The sequence below is a fragment of the Chlorocebus sabaeus genome, chromosome 5 (assembly GCF_047675955.1).
Source record: "Chlorocebus sabaeus isolate Y175 chromosome 5, mChlSab1.0.hap1, whole genome shotgun sequence".
NCBI classification, from domain to species: Eukaryota; Metazoa; Chordata; class Mammalia; order Primates; family Cercopithecidae; genus Chlorocebus; species Chlorocebus sabaeus.
In genome coordinates, this window is record NC_132908.1 from 55,848,224 (window position 1) to 55,868,851 (window position 20,628).

Genomic DNA, 20,628 nt, shown 5'->3' on the forward strand with positions numbered 1-20,628 from the left:
TTTGTACTAGTGTATATTCCTGTCAGCAGTGTAAAAAGTGTTCCCTTTTCACCACATCTACACCAACATCTATTATTTTTTTGATTATGGCCATTTTTTTCAGGAGTAACGTGGTATTACATTGTGGTTTTGATTTGCATTTCCCTGATCATTAGTGAAATTCAGCATTTTTTCATATGTTTGTTGGCCATTTGTATATTTTCTTTTGAGAATTGTCTATTCATGTCGTTAGCCTACTTTTTGAACTTTTAGTTTTTTTCTTGCTTGAGTTTTTTTTTCTTGCTTTTTTTTTTTTTTTTTTTTCTTGTTTTTTGTTTGAGTTCCTTGAAGATTCTGGATATTAGTTCTTTATCAGATATATAGATCGTGAAGATTTTCTCCCACTCTGTGGATTGTCTCTATTCTGCTGTTTATTTCCTTTGCTGTGCAGAAGCTTTTTGGTCTAGGATGGGCACAGTGGCTCACACCTGTAATTCCAGCACTTTGGAAGGCCAAGGCGGGTGGATCACGAGGTCAGGAGATCGAGACCATCCTGGCCAACATGGTGAAACCCTGTGTCTAATAAAATACAAAAAAAAAAAAAAAATTATCTGGGCATGGTGGCATACACCTGTAGTCCCAGCAACTCGGGGGGCTGAAGCAGGGGAATCGCTTGAACTTGGGAGGCGGAGCTTGCAGTGAGCTGAGATTGCGCTACTGCACTGCAGCCTGGCGACAGAGACTCCATCTCACAAAAAAGAAAAAAGGAAGCTTTTTAGTTTAATTAAGTCCCATCTATTTAGCTTTGTTTTTGTTGTATTTGGTTTTAGGTTCTTGGTCATGAAGTCTTTGCCTAAGCTGAGTCTAGAAGGGTTTTATCAACGTTAGATTTTAGAAATTTTATGGTTTTAGGTCCCAGATTTAAGTTCTTTGATTTATCTTGAGTTGATTTTTGTATAAGGTGAGAGATGAGGATCCAGTTTCATTCTTCTATATGTGGCTTGCCATTTATCCCAGTACCATTTATTAAATAGGGTGTCCTTTCCCCACTTTATGTTTTTGTTTACTTTGTTGAAGATCAGTTGGCTGTAAGTATTTGGGTTTATTTCTGGGTTCTCTATTATGTTCCATTTATCTATGTGCCTTTTTTTATACCAGTACTATGCTGTTTTACTGACTATGGCCTTATAATATAGTTTGAAGTTGTGTAATATGATGCCTCCAGATTTATTCTTTTTGCTTAGTCTTGCTTTGGTTCTGTAGGCTCTTTCTTGGTTTCATATGAATTTTAGTATTGTTTTTTCTAGTTCTGTGAAGAATGATGGTGGTATCCTGATGGGAATTGCACTGAATTTGTAGACTGCTTTTGGCAGTATGGTCATTTTCACAATATTGATTCTACCCATGCATGAATATGGGATGTGTTTCCATTGTTTGTGTTGCCTATAATTTCTTTCAGCAGTGTTTTGTCATTTTCCTTGTGGAGGTCTTTCACCTCCTTGGTTAGATATATTCCTAAGTATTTTATTTTTGCAGTTATTATAAAAGAGGTTGAGTTCTTGATTTGATTCTTATCTTGGTCGCTATTGGTATATAGCAGAGCTACTGATTTGTGTACATTAATTTTGTATCCTGAAACTTCGCAGAATTCATTTATCAGTTCTAGGAACTTTTTGGAAGAGTCTTTTGGGTTTTCCAGGTGTACAATCATATCATAAGCAATCAGCGACAGTTTGACTTCCTCTTTACTGATTTGGATGCCCTTTATTTCTCTCTCTTGTCTGATTGCTCTGACTAGGACTTCCAATACTATGTTGAATAGAAGTGGTGAGAGTGCACATCCTTATCTTGTTCCAGTTTTCATGGAGAGTGCTTTCAGCTTTTCTCCGTTCACTATAATATTGACTGTGGGGTTGTCATAGATGGCTTTTATTAAATTAAGGTATGTTCCTTCTATGCCAGTTTTGCTGAGGGTTTAAATCTAAAGGGATACTGGATTTTGTCAAATGCTTTCTCTGCATCCATTGAGATGATCATGTGATTCTTGTTTTTAATTCTGTTTATGTGGTATATCACATTTATTGACTTGTGTATGTTAAACCATCCTGAGCATGGGATATTTTCCATTTGCTGGTGTCATTTATGATTTTTTCATCAATGTAGTTCTCCTTGTAGAGATATTTCACCTTCTTGGTTAAATGTATTCCTAGATATTTTATTTTATTTTATTTTTGTAGCTATTGTAAATGAAATTAGGTCTCAATTTGATTTTCAGCTTGATTGTTATTGGTGTATAGAAATGCTACTGACTTTTCTTTCTTTCCTTCTTTTTTTTTTTTTTGGTGACAGGATCTTGCTCTGTCGCCCAAGCTGGACTGGGGTGGCATGATCATGGCTTACTGTAGCCTCAGCCTCTTGGGTTCAAGCAATTCTCCCACTTGAGCTTCCTGAGTAGTTGGGACTACAGGTGCACACCACCACACCTGGCTAATTTTTGTGTGTTTTTTTTTGGTAGACATGGGGTCTCATATGTTGCTGAGATTGATCTCTAACTCCTGGCCTCATGTATGCCTTCTTTTGAAAAGTGTTCATGTCCTTTGCCCACTTTTTAATGGGGTGGTTTGTGTTTTGCTTATTTAATTTCTTTAAGTTCCTTGTAGATTCTGGACACTAGACATTTGTTGGATGCATAGTTTGCAAGTATTTTCTCTGGTTTTGTAGGTTATCTGTTTATTCTGTTGATAGTTTCTTTTGCTTTGCAGAAGCTCTTTAGTTTAATTAGGTCCCATTTGCCAATTTTTTGTTTTTGTTGCAATTGTTTTTGGCATCTTTGTCATGAAATCTTTGCCAGGGCCTATGTCCAGAATAGTATATCCTAGTTATCTTCCAGAGTTTTTATAGTTGTAGGTCTTTAAAAAAGAATTTTTTTTTATTGATGGGGTCTCACTATGTTGTCCAGGCTGACCTTGAACTTCTGGCCTCAAGCCATCCTCTCACCTCTGCTTGTCAAAGTGCTGGGATTATGGACATGAGCCACTGCACCTAACTCACACCATTTGTTAATAAGGCCATCCTTTCTGTGTTCCTGATATTCTTTGTAAAAAATCAGTTGTTAATTATATATGTGGATTTATTTCTGGACCCTTTATTCTATGTGTCTATTTTTTATGCCTCTGCTATGCTGTTTTTATTATTGTATCTTTTAAACAATTATTGACTGGGCACAGTGGCTCACACCTGTAATCCCAGTGCTTTGGGGTGCCAAGGTGGGAAGATCGCTTGAGCCCAGGAGTTCAAGGCTGCAGTGAGCTGTGATTGCCCTACTGCACTCCAGCCTGGATGACAGAGCAAGACCCTATCTGGAAAAAAAAAAAAAAAAAAAAAAAGAAAATCATAAAAACTTATTGAAATTGGCTGGGCGCGGTGGCTCAAGCCTGTAATCCCAGCACTTTGGGAGGCCGAAACGGGTGGATCACGAGGTCAGGAGATCGAGACCATCCTGGCTAATACGGTGAAACCCCGTCTCTACTAAAAATACAAAAAACTAGCCGGGTGAGTTGGCGGGCGCCTGTAATCCCAGCTACTGGGGAGGCTGAGGCAGGAGAATGGCGTAAACCCGGGAGGCGGAGCTTGCAGTGAGCTGAGATCCGGCCATTGCACTCCAGCCTGGGCAACAAAGCGAGACTCCGTCTCAAAAAAAAAAAAAAAAATTATTGAAATTAGGTAGGTTAGTTCTCCAACTTTGTTCTTCTTTTTCTGAATTGTTTTGGTTATTTTAGGTCCTTAGCATTTGCATATGAATTCTAGAATCACCTTGTCAATTTCTACAAAAAGTCTGCTGGGGTTTTGATTGGGATTATTTTGAATCTATAATTTGTGGAAGAATTGACAACTTACCAATATTGAGTCTTTTGACCCATGAGCAAGCTATATCTTGTCATTTATTTAATTCTTTTAAAATTTCTCTAAATGTTTTATTTTTAGTGTATGAGTCTTTTCCCATTAAAAAAATGATTTATCTCTAAGTATTTAGTATTTTAGAATGCTATTGTAAGTGGTATTCTAAAAATTTCTATTTCCCGGCCAGGCGTGGTGGCTCACACCTGTAATCCCAGCACTTTGGAGGTCGAGGCAGATGGATCACCTGAGGTCAGTTCAAGACCAGTCTGGCCAACTTGGTGAAACCCCATCTCTACTAAAAATATAAAAATTAGCCTGGCACGATGGCAGACACCTGTAATCCCACCTACTCGGGAGGCTGAGGCAGGAGAATCACTTGAACCTGGGAGGCGGAGGTAGCAGTGAGCCGAGATCGTGCCACTGCATTCCAGCCTGAGCAACAGAGCCAGACGCTATCTCAGAAAAAAAAAAAAAAAAAAACAAAAAACTATTTCCAACGGTTTGTAGCTAATAAAGAACTATATTAGATTTTTGTATATCGATCTTGCATCCTACAACCTTTCTATATTACTTATTAGTTCTACTAGCTTTTTGGATGATTTCATGTTTTTCTGTACAGGTTTTCATGCTATCTGTGAGAAGACCATGTACTTCATCTTTTCCAATCTGGATGCCTTTTGTTTCTTTTTCTTGCCTGATTGCACTGTCTAAAACTTCCAGTATGATGTTAAATAGAAGTGGACATCCTTGACTTGTTCTTGATCTTAGGGAAAAAGCATTTAAGTCTTTCCCTATTAAGTATGTTAGCTCTGTGTGTGTGTGTGTGTGTTTGTGTGTGTGTGAATGGCTTTTACCAGGTTAAGGAAGTTTTCTCTATTATTTGTTTGCAGAGAGTTTTTATCAGGAATGGATGTTGGATTTTGGCAAGTGCTTTCTCTTCATCTGTCATGTTTTTTTTCTTTAGTTAGTTAATATAGTAAATTACATTGACTGAATTTTGAACATTAAACTAACCCTGCATTCTTTGAATAAACCTCACTTGGCCCTGGTATACTATTCTTTTTATGTATATAATATATGTATATAATTTAGCATTTGACAGGCTAAAATTTTGTTTAGAGTTTTTGTGTCAAAGTTCAAGAGGATTAATGATCTATGTATTTCTTTGTAATGCCTTTTTCTGGATTTTAGTGTTAAAGTACTGTTAGCTTCATAGAGTAAGTTAGAAAGTATCCTCTTCTCTTTAATTTTTGGAGGAGTTTGTATTGAATTAGCATTATTTCTTCTTTAAATATTTGGTGAAATATACCCGTGAAGCCATCTGGACTTGGAGTTTTCTTTGTGGGGATGTTTTAAATTATAACTTCAATTCCTTTTATAGATAGATCTTTTCAGTTTATTTTTTCTTCAATGAACTTTGGTAATTTGTGTCCCATAAGGATTTTATTTTCATTTAATCTAAGTTTTTGAATTTGTTGCCGTAAAGTTGTTTATTATGTTTGCTTTTTATCTTTAATATCTGAAGAAATTTAAATGATGTAGCTCATTTATTCTTGATATTAGTGATTTGTGTGTCTCTGTTAGTCATTCTGGCTAGAAATTTGTTAATTTTATTAATTTTCTCAAACGACCGGCTTTTGGTTTCATTGTTTTTCTCTATTGCTTTTCCATTTCATTGATTTCCACTTTGATCTTTATTATTCTTTTTCTTCTGCTTCATTTGGGTTTAGTTTTTCTTCTTATCCTAGTTTCTAAGGTGGAAGCTGAAGTTATTGATTTGAGACTTTTCTTCTTTTCTAATATAGGCACTAATTTCTGTTAGTATCGCTTTATGGCACTTTATAAATTCTGATACATTGTGTTGTCATTTTCATGCTGCTTGGAAAACTTTCTAATTTCCCTTTTGATTTCATCTTTGACCCATGGGTTATTTAGATGTGTGTTATTTAGTTTCCAAATATTTTGGGATTTTTCCAGAGCTCTTTCAGTTATTGATTTCTAATTTAATTTATTTGTGGGCAGGGAATATACTTTGTATGACTTAAATTCTTTTGAAATATTTGAGACTCGATTTACGTTCCAGATTAGGATTTTTTTTTTTTTAACTGTTTTTTTGTGCTTTTGAGAAGAATGCTTACCCTGCTGTTGTTTGGTCGAGTGTTTTACAAATGTCAACTAGGTCAAGTTGGTTCATAGTTGTTCAAGTCTACTATGTCCTTGGTGATTTCCTGTTCACTTGTTATATCATTTTTTTGTTTTTTTCTGAGACAGGGTCTAACTCTGTCACCCAAGCACTGGAGTGCAGTGGTGTGAACATGGCTCACTGCAGCCTCGACCTCCTGGGCTCAAGTGATCCTCTTGCCTCAGTTTTCTGAGTAGCTGGGACCATAAGCACATGCCACTATGTCCAGCTACTTTTTACATTTTTTGTAGAGATAGGGTCTCATTTTGTTGCCCAGGCTGGTTAAGAACTCCTGGGCACAAGTGATCCTCCCATCTTGGCCTTCCAATGTGCTGCGATGACATGTGTGAGCCACTGTACCTGATGTTCTATCAATTTTTGAGAGAGAGAGACAGAGAGAGAGAGAGAGAGAGAGAGAGAGAGTGAGAGAGATGTATATACTGAAATTTCCAAGTATAATTGTAGATTTATCTATTTTTACGGACCACATTTTGAGTTGCAAGAATCTGAGTATTCCGTGCTTCTTACTTACTTCTCTGGGAAGCTTTTTCTGACCTCTCAGCTCATCCTAGAATGAAGTACATTCTACTTTTGCAATCAGAGCATTTAACAGTGTTTAATTACCTGTTCATTATTCTGTCCCCCCACTGGATCTTTATGTCTTAGATGACAGTGATTGGGTTTTGTTACATTTACATATGAAGGAATTGAGAAATATATATATTTTAATCGAGACGGAGTCTTGCTCTGTCACTCAGGCTGGAGTGCACCGGCGTGATCTTGGTTCACTGCAGCCTCCGCCTCCCAGGTTCAATCAATTCTCCTGCCTCAGCCTCCCAAGTAGTTGGGATTACAGGCATGAGCCACCATGCCAGGTTAATTTTTGTACTTTTAGTAGAGACAGGGTTTCATCATGTTGGCCAGGCTGGTGTTGGACTTCTGTCTTCAAGTGATCTGCCCGTCTCGGCTTCCCAAAATTCTGGGATTACAGGCTTAAGCCATCATGCCCGGCCAACTTAAGAAATATTTGATGATATAAGAAAGACATTTAGGACTCAGTAAATGAACATGTGGCATAACTAAAATCAGAAATCAGAATTCAGTGGAGTTAGGAAATTGTGGAAAGGAGTGGCAATGAGAATATAAAGATCTTAGAACTGAACAAAACTTATTGGGAAGGGCATGACTTTTCACATGATGCAAAACGAAGAGTGAAAGCTGGCGAGAACATCTGTTATTGTTTTTGTTTCTTGTTTCTTTTTATTTTCTGAAACATAGTCTTGCTCTGTCACCCAGGCTGGAGTACAGTGGTAGGATCTTGGCTCACTGCAACCTCTGTCTCCCGGGCTCAAGCGATTCTCCTGCCTCAGCCTCTGAAGTAGCTGGGATTACAGGCACCTACCACCATGCCTGGCTAATTTTTTGTACTTTTTTTTTTTTTTTTGAGACGGAGTCTGGCTCTATTGCCCAGGCTGGAGTGCAATAGCATGATCTTGGCTCACTGTAACCTCCGTCTCCCAGGTTCAGGCAGTTTTCCTGCCTCAGCCTCCCAAGTAGCTGGGACTACAGGCACGTGCCACAACCCCAGCTCATTTTTTTTTTTTGTATTTTTAGTAGAGACAGGGTTTCACCACATTGGTCAGGCTGGTCTTGAACTCCTGACCTTGTGATCTGCCTGCCTTGGCCACCCAAAGTGCTGAGATTACAGGCGTGAGCCACCACACCCGGACAAGTTTTTATATTTTTAGTAGAGATGGGGTTTCACCATGTTGGCCAGGCTGGTTCAAACTCCTGACCTCAGGTGATCCACCCACCTTGGCCTCCGAAAGTGTTGGCATTACAGGCATGAGCCACCACTCCCGGCCTGTTATTGGGTTTTGTTGCATCTACTCAAATTAAGAGGGTCATATTGCTGATCCTTTTTGTTTCTGTTCCTTCCAAAGGATCCAGGTAAAATGTTGACCAACAGGCAGGAAGTGGGCGTCAATCAAGAGCTCATGTGAATATCCAGGGATCACGGAGATTACAAGGGCCTATCCTGGGTATTGTGGCCCGGCTGTAGGGAATGAGAGATTTACTTTGTTTACAGTAACCAGAAGTAGGAAATTAATGGGAAAATCAGGCATTATGGTTGGTGAAGAGAGCTTGGGGAGAGAACTATTGGTGCACAGTAATAGTCTGAAGACACATGCCAGATTCTGAATGGAAAGAGGGTGGGAAAAAAAAAAAAAAGCAAGAGGGGGTTGGTTCACAACAAAGCTTGAGAATGAGAGAAAGATGCCAGAGATGGCTTGATTTTAGTCTTATGATGTGGGGATGGGGCAACAGGCTTAACAGGACAGAGCTGGGCTCTGCTAGACAAGGTATAGTCTTTAGAAGTGGTACATTCAGTGTCATTCTACAATAGTGACAGAATGAGGCTCTTTCAATGCTTAAAGACCCAACTTACAGAGCCAAGACAGATGGTGAGCAGCAATCACTGAATGAATGGATAGAAAAGTGTAAACTTCACAGAGCATTTTATCTCCCATCTGTTTCCCTCTGCAATTTCAACTTGGTGCCATAAATCCAAATTCCTTACTTTCCCTCTTCAGGTTACCCAGGTTGCGTCTGTCTTAGAAGGCTGTAGGCAGCTAAGCTATTTTGGAAGTGACCTGTTCGCCCAAGATGTTGAGCTTAGAGTTTTTAAAGGAGGTCCCCTTGCTTATGTTGTCAGACTCTATTAATGTATTCCTACACTGGGATTTGATTTTGCATGTACAGTATCTTCATAAAGAGACCAAAATAGTTCATTCAGTAGCTTTGTGTTCAAGTGTTCTGCCTTAGCTACTCACAGACTTACTCCACTGGCATATTGATATATGACTTTATTCAGATCTCTGTCTAGGAATTGGCAATACAGATATAATTTGATATGGTCTTTGCACTTAAGGGGTGCACAATCTAATAGAAAAGAAAATGAATGAATAGTGCTTAATTATCTATACAATAATTTATGATTCCCCTAAATCTGTGGGTTCTCTGTAGGCTTGCTGGGGCTCAGCTGGGAGGTTCTTCTGCATGTTTTGCTTGGTGGCCTCTTATGCAGATGCATTCAGCTTGCAGTTGGGCTTGACCAGAAGATCCTACTTGGGTTCATTCATATATCTGGTACCTGAGTACTTTTCCCTGTGGTCTTTCTCTTTCTTTGTAGTGTCTCATCATTCAGTAGTCTAGTCCAAGCTTCTTTACAGGAAGGTGACTGGCTTCACTAGGGAGAAAGTGGAGGTTTCTGGGCTTTTTATTTATTTATTTAGAGACAGGGTCTTGCTCTGTCACCCAGGGTAGGGTGCAGTGATACAATCTTGGCTCACTGCAGCCTTGAACACCTGCCTCAAGCAATCCTCCCACCTCAGTCTCTTGAGTAGCTGGGACTACAGGTGCATGCCGCTACACCTGTCTAATTTTTATATTTTTGTAGAGACAGGGTTTCGCTACATTTCCCAGCCTGGTCTCCAACTCCTGTGTGCAAATGATCTGCATGCCTCGGCCTCCCAAAGTGCTGGGATTACAGGCATGTGCCACCACGCCTGGCCTCTGCTGGGTTTCTTTAAGGAGAAGACCAGAAGTAGCATCAATTCTGCTGCATTTTATTGGTCAAGGAGAGTCACAGTGCCAGTCCTGAGTCAAGAGGAAAGGTAATGAACTTAATGGGTGAAGTGGCACACACTTATAGGCAAGGAGTGGATTGACAGCAACCCTTTTTGGAAAGTATCTCCCACAGATACAAATAAATAAACCATAACTAAAATTTAGTGAGCACTTCCGTGTCAGACAGCAGGCCAAGTACCTGACATATATTATCTCATGAAATCCTCATACATGAAGTTCCCAAATCCAGTGAAGTAGGAATCATTCTTATCCCCATCTTATAGGCAAGCAAGTGGAAGCTGGCAGCGATTACGTAAATAACCCCAGGTCAAATGCCTAATCAATGATGATGCCAGGATTCAAGCCCCTTGGAGTTTGATTTGTTGTACTTGAGAGGGAGCTGAGTGCACTGGTTAAGAACCCAGTCCTTTAGGTCATCATACTGTAGTAAATGCTATGGTTTTTAGTACAGAGAAGAAAGATCTCTCTCTTTTTTTTTTTTGTTTGAGATGGAGTCTTGCTCTGTCGCCCAGGCTGGAGTGCTGGAGTGCAGTGGCATGATCTTGGCTCACTGCAAGCTCCGCCTCCTGGGTTCACGCCATTCTCCTGCCTCAGCCTCCTGAGTAGCTGTGAGTACACGCACCCGCCACTATGCCTGGCTAATTTTTTGTATTTTTTTAGTAGAGACGGGGTTTCACTGTGTTAGCCAGGAATGGTCTCGATCTCCTGACCTCGTGATCTGCCTGCCTCGGCCTCCCAGAGGTTGAGGCAGGCAGATCACGAGGTCAGGAGTTCCAGACCTGCTTGGCCAACATAGTGAAACCCCATCTCTACTAAAAATACAAAAATCAGCTGGGCATGGCAGTGCCTGACTGTAGTCCTAGCTGCTCAGGAGGCTGAGGCAGGAGAATCATTTGAAACCGGAAGGTGGAACTTGCAGTGAGCCAAGATCATGCTACTGCACTCCAGCCTGGGCAACAGAGCGAGACTCCGTCTCAAAAAAAAAAAAAGAAAAAGAAAAAGAAAAAAATCACACGGTAGACTTGATACACTGAAATGGAGATACTGAAGGTACGATGAACAAAGCGAATGCTTTTTCAATGTCATTTGAGAGGGGAACTTTATACTGACCATCCGTTGGAGTGGTGAAGAGGTATGGAATAGTAGAGATATTGAAGTTTGGTACTTGAGGAAGGAGTCAAAAATAGATCTAGAATATCCAGCCTGAGTAACCAAAAGAATAGAGATGGGGCAGACTTGGAGAACATATAATTACTTAAATTTGGGGGCTACTGAATTGACTTCAAACAGTGCTGTTGACCTTGTGAGGGGCCAAGGTGGACTTCTGGGAGTTGGTCCAAAGGTGACAGCCATTTATAATGAGGAAACGTGACACTTTTCCTTTTAATTAATTTTGCAAGATATTGCGGACCAGTGACCTGGTTTTCTCCTTTTCTCTTCATTACTCTCAATTATTCCCAAAATTAGTCAGATACAGTGGCCCACACCTGTAGTCTCAGCTACTCAGGAGATTGTGGTGAGAGGATTACTTGAGCCTAAAATTTCTGGGCTGTAGTGCGCTATGCCCATGGGTGTCCATGCTAAGTTCAGTGTCAGTATGATGACTCATGGGAGCTGGAGATTGCCAGGTCGCCTAAGGAGGGGTGAACTGGCCCAGGTCAGTAATGGAGCAGGTCAAAACTCCCATGCCTGTGAATAGCCACTGCACTCCAGCCTGGGCAACATAATGAGACTCCATCTCTTAAAACAAACAAGCAAACAAACCTCAAAGTAACCCAAACCCAGTGACGTTTCTGGCCTGCTCCATTGGCTTTTACTTTCCCCCACCCACATCCCTCTCCCTGCTACCCTCACGTTAACATCCTAAGAGGTACTGCCTTGTATCAAGGCAATTGGTGCTCAATGGGGTACTATGCCTTGATCATCTGCTTTACATATAAGGAAAATGAGATAGAGAAAAGTTAAATGACCAGCACAACATAGAGCCAGGATATGTGTGTTGACCTGAGTCAGAGCAGGAGGGAGGGCATTTATGACCTCTATTCATAGGGTGTGGGGTGGTGGAAGGCCAAGTCATGGTCAGATGAAACAGATACATAGGGGAGGGATGAGTATTGCTTTGTGACCCGGCAGCATAATCCTGGGATAGACAGAGCTGTGAACCAATGACTCAGCTTCCTTTGCAGAGGCTGGAAAATGCAAGATATTTACTTGATAAGAGCCCTAATTGGTTCAGGATAGAAGATTCTATAATGGTGCTGTGATTAAGGACTTTCATTCTGATTAGAATTACACCCTAGCAAATGAGTGGCAACTATTGGAACTGAAGTAGCTGTTCAACAGAACGAATGCAGTCATTTCTGAAGTGGCTTGTTAACTTATTACTTGCCCTCTTGTTTTTCATTTGCTCCCAATCTGGGCATGTGGAATCTGGGGTCTTGGGAATGGCAGTTGGGATTTGCATATTTAATGTGGAGCATTTCCTACCACTCTGCCTCATTACTGACACTCACCCTCATCGTTCATCAAGATTGGTAGCCCCTTGAGGAGGAGAAGAGGAGTGGGAGATTGTATAAGTTGTCTGTAACAGGTCCCATGCTGAAGGGAAAGGGTCCACATAGGAGTAGGTTTCCAAGAGCTTCTACAATTTAAGGACCTCCTAGGTCAAGCTATTGTTACCTGTGTGCATACGCTAAAACAATACTACTGTTAATATTTGTAATAGTAACGGTGACAATAATAACTATCATTTATTTCACAGTTTCAACTGATCTTACAGTGGGCTGGGCAGGTTGCATATTATTTTCAGTCCTCTTAACAGCTCCCTTTACAGATGGGAAAATACATTTCTCAGTTCCACAGCTTTAAATCCTGTTTCAGACACCAAATTTGTGCTTTGTCTTCTTGACGGGAACTGAAATTGCTATTTTATTTTCTTTTTTTTTTCTTTTTTTTTCTTTCTTTTTTTTTTTTTGAGAGGGAGTCTCGCGCTGTGGCCCAGGCTGGAGTGCAGTGGCCGGATCGCAGCTCACTGCAAGCTCCGCCTCCCGGGTTCACGCCATTCTCCTGCCTCAGCCTCCCTATAGCTGGGACTACAGGCGCCCGCCACCTCACCCGGCTATTTTTTTGTATTTTTTAGTAGAGACGGGGTTTCACTGTGTTAGCCAGGATGGAAAATCTTGGCTAAGACAGGGTCTCACTCTGTAACACAGGCTGGGGTGCAGTGGCATGATCAGAGCTCACTGCAGCCTTGACTTCCTGGGGCTCAAGCAATCCTCCCACCTCAGCCTCCCAAGTAGCTGGGACTACAGGTGTGCACCATCATGCCTGGCTAACTAAAAAAAAATTTTTTTGTAGAGATATAGTTTTGACATGTTGCCCAGGCTGGTCTCAAGCTCCGGGGCTCAAGTGATCTGCCTGCCTTGACCTCCCAAAATGCTGGGGAAATTGCTATTTTCTATCTAACACGGTGGGGAGTAAGAATGTTAGGATAAGCCTTTGGATCTGGTTTTCAGTTGTTTCCACACCATCTTTTGGTTATTTCAGTGAGTATGGGGAATATATATATATATATATGTTGTTCCCAACATTGTAATTCTTCATTCTTCCCCATCATCATGGTAGTCAGATTAGGACGCTCATGGAAATAATTCAGACTTGAACATCAGGAAGAGCTGGGCCAAACACAAAACTGGCCACAAACACAGAGCTCTTGGATTTATTTTATTTCTATATTTTTAAAAATGCTTGTTTGTTTACTTTCAATAGCTTTAAGAGTATGAGTGGTTTTTGGTTACATGGATATATCATATAGTGGTGAAGCCTCGGCTTTTAGTGTGCCCATCACCTGAGTAGTGCACATTGTACCCAATAGGTAATTTTTCATCCTTCTCTCCCCTGTCACTGTCCCTGCTTCTGAATCTACAAGGTCCATTATTCCACTCTTTATGGCCCTGTGTATCCATAACGTAACTCTTGCTTATAAGTGAGAACATGCAGTATTTGGTTTATGTGGATTTATTTTGGGTCACCTTCCCCTCCGCAGCTAGGCTGACCTCTGTCGATAGGAGGTGAACATTTTGAAGCTACATGTGATAGGTAATACGTAATATTAAGGTAATAGGTAATATTGATTAGAAGGGAAACCTATTGCATGTGTAGGAAATACAGCTGGCTAAATAGGCAGCTTAGTGTAATGAAAGCAACACAGACTCTGCAATCCAGCAGACACTGGTTTGAATTTTGTCTCCAAAACTAACCTTGCAGCTTTGAGGAATTCTCTTGATCATTCTGAAGCTCAGTTTCCTTGGCTGTAAAATGCACCTACCTCACAGGCTTGGTTGAGGAAGCTATTGCTACTATCAGTAGATGCCAAGGCTTCCTACTCCTTGGGTGCTATAATAACTGTTTTAAGTACATTCTCTGTGTGTGTTTATACTTTTGTTGATGCTTGGAGGCTCCCAGACTTTTGTTTTGGAAATAGGAACATCAGTTTTTGCTATTATATATTTCTTTACTTTTTCCCCCCATTTTGGTGGTCATTGAGGTTTTTTTGAACACTCCAGCTTGCTCCTGCTCTCCTTAGAGACATGTTGATATGGCATTATGGAATTCTAAGGAGTAAGCAGGATACTCCTGGAAGCTGTTGTGGAGTAAAAGGAAAAATTCAAGAAGGCGGCAAGACACAGAGGGGCTGTGCACACGACTGTTCATATAGCCCTTCTATCTGGGACAACTTTCTGTGGAGCCCCAAACACTTAAAGACCCAGCCTTACTGGTCTTAGGGTACTGAATTTTTTTTTTTTTTGAGACGGATTCTCGCTCTGTCACCCAGGCTGGAGTGCAGTGGCCGTATCTCGGCTGACTGCAAGCTCTGCCTCCCGGGTTTACGCCATTCTCCTGCCTCAGCCTCCCGAGTAGCTGGGACTACAGGTGCCTGCCACCTCGCCCGGCTAGTTTTTTTGTATTTTTTAGTAGAGACGGGGTCTCACCTTATTAGCCAGGATGGTCTTGATCTCCTGACCTCGTGATCCGCCCGTCTCGGCCTCCCAAAGTGCTGGGATTACAAGCTTGAGCCACCGCGTCTGGCCAGGGTACTGAATTTAACATAAGATATTAATTCTTTACTAATTCCTTTAACCCCCCTTTTCCATTATCTATCTCTTTATATTTTTAGCTAGATAATATCCATCTATATTTAATCACACCAATAATATAACACATAATTATACAATTCAAGAAAATGGATACAGTGTTGCAAAAATCTAAGATCTTTGCATTGCATGGAAAAAGGGTTTAAAAAGGTGAAGCAATACTTAGAACTAGAATCTAGTAGGTCAGGGATGCATTTGTAATCTCAAAGAATGCATTTCTAGCTTGTCTTTGGACCTTATCAAATGTTACCTCATAGATATTTTCTAAGAATTTTATCACTGTTTCTTATATTACAAAGTCATTGTCAATTTCACAGTACCTAAGTCAGAGCTGGTACATAGAGGTGCTTAGTTTTTGTTGGTGGTGGTGCTTTTGATTCAGGAAGAAAATTAGAAAGAGGGATTTGGCCATTTCAATGAACCCGTACAGTATTATATGAGGTGTTGTTCATATCTGTTCAGTTAAACAAATACTTGAGTGTTTGTTTTGTGCAATACTGACTGAGTATACAAAGAAAAATGAACACAGGCCGGGCGCAGTGGCCCAGCACTTTGGGAGGCCGAGACAGGCGGATCACGAGGTCAGGAGATTGAGGCCATCCTGGCTAACACGGTGAAACCCCGTCTCTACTAAAAAATACAAAAAACTAGCCGGGCGAGGTGGCAGGCGCCTGTAGTCCCAGCTACTCGGGAGGCTGAGGCAGGAGAATGGTGTAAACCTGGGAGGTGGAGCTTGCAGTGAGCTGAGTTCTGGCCACTGCACTCCAGCCTGGGCGACAGAGGGAGACTCCGTCTCAAAAAAAAAAAAAAAAGTGAACATAGTTCCTCCTTTGAACTTATCATAGTTTGGGGTGCAAAAATCACACAATCAGAAAATTTCATGATCACATACAGGATATTATGTTAAAAAAAAAAAAAAAAAAGAAGGGGAAAGAAGAGGTTAATATTATCCAGGGTTTTGAAGAATGCTTCTGGGCATGGCACCTGCATTAAGAACCTGAACGAATGAATAAGAGTCATCCAAGGGGAAAAAAGGAGGGTCCATTCCAGGCAAAGAAGTGAGTGTAAGCAAAGTGAGAAGATATGAAACAAAAAGCAAGTGGGGGCCGGGTGCGGTGGCTCACGCCTGTAATCCCAGCACTTTGGGAGGCTGAGGCGGGCCGATCACCTGAGGTCAGGAGTTCAAGACCAGCCTGACTAAAACATGGAGAAACCCCGTTTCTACTAAAAATACAAAATTAGCTGGGCGTGATGGCGCATGCCTGTAATCCCAGATACTCGGGAGGTTGAGGCAGGAGAATTGCTTGAACCCAGGAGGTGGAGGTTGAGGTGAGCCAATATCATGCCATTGCACTCCAGCCTGGGCAACAAGAGCGAAACTCCGTCTCAAAAAAAAAAAAAAAAAAAAAAAAAAAGGGGGAAGTGGGAAATTTAGTGTTTTACCAGAGCGTGGGCCCAAATGAGCCTTCCACCTCAGCCTCCTGAGTAGCTGGACAATTCCCAGTTCCCACACCTGGTAGCATGTGCCACCATACCTGGCTAATTTTTGTATTTTTAGTAGAGACAGGGGGTTTCACCATGTTACCCAGGCTGATCTCAAACTCCTGAGCTCAAGCGATCCACCCACTTTGGCTTCCCAAAGTGCTGGGATTACAGGCTTGAGCCACTGGGTCCAGTCATGATCCATGATTTCATAAAAACAAGTTGCCAGAGCACAAGTTCAGACTCAAGTAAAGTGGCTCTGAGTCTGCATCCTAACACTCCTCCATGCTGCTTCTCTTGGTCTCGAAACCAAGTTGTTTATATTTTTGTCAAAGGAATCTTTTCCTTAGTGAATTCCTATAATTAAAAAATAATTCTATTTGTTTAATATTCATTATAGAAAATGTAGCCAGCACTGATAAGCAAAAGGAAAAACTCCATTTCCAACATTCTTTAGGAAACTATTTAAAACAGTTTGGGGTTTCTTTCTATTGTTCTCTCCCTCCCTCCCTATCTCTCACTTTACTTTCCCTTAATTTTGTCTGTGTGTGTGTGTGTGTAGTATAGAGTGATGCTTTGAGCCATCGCTCTAAGTCATTATATATTTTGTGGTCTTTTTTTTTTTTTTTTTTTGAGACAGGGTCTCGTTTTGTTGCCTGGGCTAGAGTGCAGTGGTGTAATCATGGCTCATTGCAGCCTCTACCTACCGGGCTCAAGCGAACCTCCCATCTCAGCCTCCCTAGTAGCTGGGACTGCAGGAGCATGCCACCACGCCCGGCTAATTTTTGTATTTTCGTAGAGATGAGGTTTCACCATGTTGCCCAGGGTGGTCTGGAACTCCTGGTCTCAAATGATCCACCTGCCTTGGCCTCCCAAAGTGTTGGGATTACAGGGGTGAGCCACCACACCAGGCAGGCTTATTTTTAATAATTGCATAACACTCCTTTTTGGGTCAATTTTAAAAATTATTTTTAACTTTTTTTTTGTCTTTTAAATTCTTCATTTGTGACAACTTAGTTTTTTGAACATATAAAAATTGGGGAAAAGGCTGGGCGTCGTGGCTCATGCCTGTAATCTCAGCACTTTGGGAGGCTGAGGCGGGCAGATCATGAGGTCAGGAGATCGAGACCATCCTGGCTAACATGGTGAAACCCCGTCTCTGTGTGCCTGTAGTCCCAACTACTCTGGAGGCTGAGGCAGGAGAATTGCTTGAACCCAGGAGGCAGAGGTTGCAGTGAGCAGAGATAGTGCCACTGCACTCCAGCCTGGGCAACAGAGTGAGACTCCATCTCAAAAAGAAAAAAAAAAAAATTGGGGAACAACACACACTGGGGCCTGTCAGGCGGTATGGTAGGGGGAGGGAGAGTATTAGGAAAAGTTGCTAATGCATGCTGGGCTTAATACCTAAGTGTTGGGCTGATAGGTGCAGCAAACCACTGTTGCATATGATTACCTATGTAACAAACCTGCACATCCTGCATGCACATGTACCCCAGAACTAAAAATAAAAATTAAAATAAAAAAGAATTAAAAAAACTGTATATATTAGCACACTTCCAGTCACCCCAGCAACAGCCACCTTCTCCCCACGCCCCACTGCCTCTGTCTTTCCAATGAAAACTAGGCCCCTACTCGCCCACTGCCCGGGATCTGCAAGCTGCGCGCCCACGAGTTTCAGCGCCTATTTGGACTTTCACAGTCAGAGATGGCAGTGGTGAAGGCATTAACATCGAAAGCCACCAGGTCTTGGTATTCTCATCTGGCGTATGTAAGATACTGGCAACGTTATCATCAAACAATGGCTTGATGGCAAAGCCATCAGAATGCCTACAAGAAGGCCGTGGAATCCTGTTTCCGTCTTCTGTGGTGCTTCCCTTTTTTTTTTTTTTTAAGATGGAGTCTCGCTCTTGTTGCCCAGGCTGGAGTACAGTGGCACAACCTTGGCTCACTGTAACCTCCACCTCCCTGTTTCAAGCGATTCTCCTGCTTCAGCCTCCTGAGTAGCTGGGATTACAGGTGCCTGCCATCACACCCGGCTGATTTTTTGTATTTTTAGTAGAGACGGGGTATCACCATGTTGGCCAGGCTGGTCTTGAACTCCTGATGTGATCCGCCCACGTTGGCCTCCCAAAGTGCTGGGATTACAGGCGTGAGCCACCGCTCCCAGCCGGCACTTCCTTTCTGCACTTCTTTTCCAAAGCTCTAAAGACAACCAGGCTGGATATCTTCAGTCCTTCTCTGACCATCATGTGACCTGGCCAGACTCCACCTGCAGTTCTTCACATTTCAGAGGGTCTGGGCAGCACCCACATGACAGCAGTGGGATCCAGGCATCCACGAGAGAAGACCACGCTTTGTTTAAAGAGGAGGAGTAGATGCAGAGGTAGAATGTGACCTGAGCAATATGGAAATCACCGAGGATCTCCGCCAGTACTTTGGAGAAACCGAGAGGCACAGAGAACGAGGGCGGCGGCAGCAGCTGGATGCAGAGTGCCTGGACAGCTACGTGAACGCCGACCACGACCTGTGCTACAACACCCACGGGTCGGTGGAGCTCCCGACTGAGCGGCCCGGCGAGCAGTGCCAGGCTGAGATAAGGCTCTTGTATGGGAACAGCGCTGCCAAGCTCCAGGCCGTGGAGGCTTCGGTGCAGCTGAGCTTTGACAAGCACTGTGACCCAAAGCAGCCCAAGTTCTGGCCAGTCTTCCCCCTGTTCTGAGCCTGGGGCACAGGACCCCAGCCTCTCCCTCTTCCTTTTGGGTGCACTCTCTTCATCTCTCCTTCTGTACATTTCTCAGGGAAAGGGGGCTTTGTACTGAGGTACAGGCAGGTTCACCACAGTCCCAGTGGGCCTGTCACAGGGTGGACGTACTACGCCAGCCATTTGGGGGTTGGCAGGACGTCTTCTGTTGCCAATATGATATATTTTCTCCTGACATAAAATGATAATTTTGTATATATTACACTAGTTTTGGCTGTTGTCAATCAAATCATTAACTGCCTAGAGACAAACAAAAAAAAGTATATATTTAAGATACACAACGTGATGTTTTGATAGACATTGTGAGATGATCATCACATTCCAATAATTAACATATCAATCACTTCTACATAGTCACCATTTCTGTACCCTTTGACCAACATCACCCCATTTCTCTATCCTCCCAGCCTCTGGCAATCACCATCCTACTCTGTGCTTCTATGAGTCTTGCTATTTTAGATTCTGTGTAGAAGTGAGATCATGCAGTATTTCAATTTCTGATAACATTCCTTTTTAAATGGCAGGACTTGGTGACTAGATCAATGTGGGTGGGTAAGGGAGAAGAAAAGTGATTTATTTAGTATGTTTTCAGATTTATGGCTATGTGTATGGTGATTCAATAAAGAACTTAGAACTTAGGAGATGCATAGGTTTGTAGAGGGCAGAACATGGTTTAGACATGCTGAGTTTTTGGGTCATTTAAATGGGAATGCCCTCAAGTAGCTGAAGGTGTGAATCTGAAGACCGAAGAAAGTTTGTGTAAAGAAGTTCTTATTTTGGCCAGGCATGGTGGCTAACACCTGTAATCCCAGCACTTTGGGAGGCTGAGGCGGGCAGATCACGAGGTCAGGAGATTGAGACCATCGTGGCTAACACGGTGAAATCCCGTCTCTACTAAAAACACAAAAAATTAGCTGGGCGTGGTGGCGGGCGCCTGTAATCCCAGCTTCTCAGGAGGCTGAGGCAGGAGAATGGCGTGAGCCCGGGAGGTGGAGCTTGCAGTGAGCCGAGATGGCGCCACTGCACTCCAGCCTGGGCAACAGAGCGAGAGTCTGTCTCACAAACAAACAAACAAAAAGTTCTTATTTTACACTTGGTGAACTTAAGACTCAGAAGATAAAACACTTTCCCACGGTTCAAAGACTTTGTATGTCTGGCTAATGCTGCGTTCTTCATGCATGATACCTACCATGTCATGGATCAAGAAACTAACAAATTTAGTTTCTTGTGAGGTGAAACAGACTTTTTTGATCATAATGTTCAGCTCACTTCTCATTCTGGTAACTGTCACCTCACACTTTATTTATTGTTTATTCATTTTTTAGAGACAGGATCTTGCTCTGTTGCCCAGGCTGGAGTGCAGTGGCACAATCATAGCTCACTACAACATTGACCTCCTGGGCTCAAGTGATCTGCCTCAGCCTCCTGAGTAGCTAGGACTACAGGCACAGGCTACCATCTTTTACTTTTATTTCTTTTGTCTCTCAGTGTTTCATTTTGAATAGTTTCTATTGCTGTCT

General features: G+C 42.1%; 1 pseudogene; it reads left to right on the forward strand.

The window, feature by feature from the left end:
• The first annotated feature begins 18,022 nt into the window (after positions 1-18,022).
• Positions 18,023-19,107, forward strand: LOC103233533 (gem-associated protein 8-like; annotated as a pseudogene).
• The last annotated feature ends 1,521 nt before the right edge of the window (positions 19,108-20,628 follow it).